We start from the raw sequence: 1,924 nt of genomic DNA, 5'->3' as shown, positions 1-1,924 counted from the left end.
TTGAACTTGCCATTGCATGGAGCTTTGTTAAGCTTTAAAGGACGATATATCCGGCTAAAGAAAGTATATACAAATAAATAAAAAGGTCTGGCTTGGGGTTTAAAGTTTTACGAAATCCTAAGGTATCTGTAGTCAGCCACGATTTTTGTTTGGGAATATGACCAAAAAGCTACACGGTAAAATATCGAAGCACACCACTGCATTTAATTGTGTACCAAATAGTGAACTCAACTGTATAAATCGTGTATAAATAACGACTAAATAGGTAAAATTAAATAATTTATAATTTCAGCTCAATTAAACTAAATATGTCTGATAATATGAGATCCAGCCAACTTTAATACATATTTGTTTTGGTAAGTATTTAATTGTACGTTTCACTTAAAATATTTCATAAACAGACCGCCTACAAACGTTTCGGAATGAAGTCGTTGCGAACGCAACAAATTTTATTTGTAATCATTGTATTTTTAGGAAAGGCGGTAATTATGCAGAAGATACATACATATGTACATAGACAATATAAAATATTTTGATAACATTAATTTGTGTCCTCTTTTCAAGTACTTGACTGTGACGCCCACAGGCGTCGAATGTTATTTCAATGAGGAATACTGTGCTCCAACGTATTGTTTTCTATCGAAGGGACGTGGAAAATCGAAATACCTCAGCACTGGCTGTAACTTTATTCAGCCATTAGCGTCCGCATTGGTAACATTTAACATTTAGGCTGTGTAAAATGAAGCTTATTTATAAACTTGCATATATGTATGTATGTATGTAGATCAGTGTTGAAATTCTACGCAGAACCAAGGAGGGCACCTACACGAATATGAATTTGAAAGTGGAAACGAGTCTATGCAAATTGGGTGACGTAAAAGGTGGAAATGGAATTATCAATAATCTCATGGGTTTGAGTATGAAAAGCTTGAGCCGCTTGAAGTGTCCGTTACAGGTGGGAATAATGCTGCCAACTATATACACATACATAGATATATGCATTTTATATTGAAAATTTATTTGCCTTCCAACAGGGCAACGTTACCATAACAAGAATGCCGCTGATGATTTTTCTTGTGCAGGGCCTGCTTCCCGATGCGGATTATAAATTATTTGCCAAAGTTTTCAGGGGCGTTGAATCAATATTACAATTGAATCTCTCTGTTAAGGTTACTTCAGCCAAGCGTTGAATACAGCCGAATACTAAATCGATGATAGACGTGGCCTCTTTTGTATTTGTCATGCATTTTGCGTATACCCGGATATACATAAATAAATCAATTTATAAAATCTCCAACCGCTCTGTAATGAGTTTTATTTCATATTTCAACAAGTATGAACCAAAAAAATTAAAGTAGAAGAAAATAATAATAAATAATCAGAAGCGCTAAACTGTTTACTTAAGCGCACCGGGTATTATAGATATATTCACATAACGGTTGCTTGTGGCAGTTTAACGGAATGGAGATAGATGTATAGGCATGCTTTTAAATTCACTTCCGAATGAATCCAAATTAAACAAGTTTGGTACCAAACGAAAGAGGACTAAAATAGCTTTAGAACTGAAATATTTAAACGAGGAAAGCCAGCAGGAAGCTAGCTATTAAAAAATATTTAAATAAAAAATGTTTTTTAATTACCATAGAACAAACCTTGGTTCAGGTATATGTATATCTTTTGTATTAAATTATAAGAAAAAAAATATATATATATAAATAAAAGTGGTAGCCTTCGTTCGTTATTTCTAGTTAAAAGCTATTTAAGTCCTCTTTCATTTGGTACCGAATTTGTTTAATTTGGATAAGCGGTTTGTTTACTATTCGGAAAGACTTTTATTTCGAACTTAAAAAATATTTGTAAGGAAAAGAATAACTGCTATTTACGGTCTCTGCATTTAACGGCACTGTTCGCTACCTCAGTAGCA

The 1,924-nt window shown here is 33.3% G+C and overlaps 1 long non-coding RNA gene across 1 annotated transcript; it reads left to right on the top strand.

Annotated features, from left to right (window-relative positions):
* The first annotated feature begins 300 nt into the window (after positions 1-300).
* Positions 301-1,191, top strand: LOC118743414. The gene is made up of 4 exons (XR_004993462.1): positions 301-356; positions 565-711; positions 785-955; positions 1,035-1,191. It is a non-coding gene; the product is annotated as an uncharacterized LOC118743414 (long non-coding RNA).
* The last annotated feature ends 733 nt before the right edge of the window (positions 1,192-1,924 follow it).

Source organism: Rhagoletis pomonella, unplaced genomic scaffold (assembly GCF_013731165.1).
Source record: "Rhagoletis pomonella isolate Grant_MI unplaced genomic scaffold, Rhpom_1.0 Rhpom_scaffold_00007, whole genome shotgun sequence".
NCBI lineage: Eukaryota > Metazoa > Arthropoda > Insecta > Diptera > Tephritidae > Rhagoletis > Rhagoletis pomonella.
This window is presented reverse-complemented; position numbering and strand designations above follow the sequence as displayed.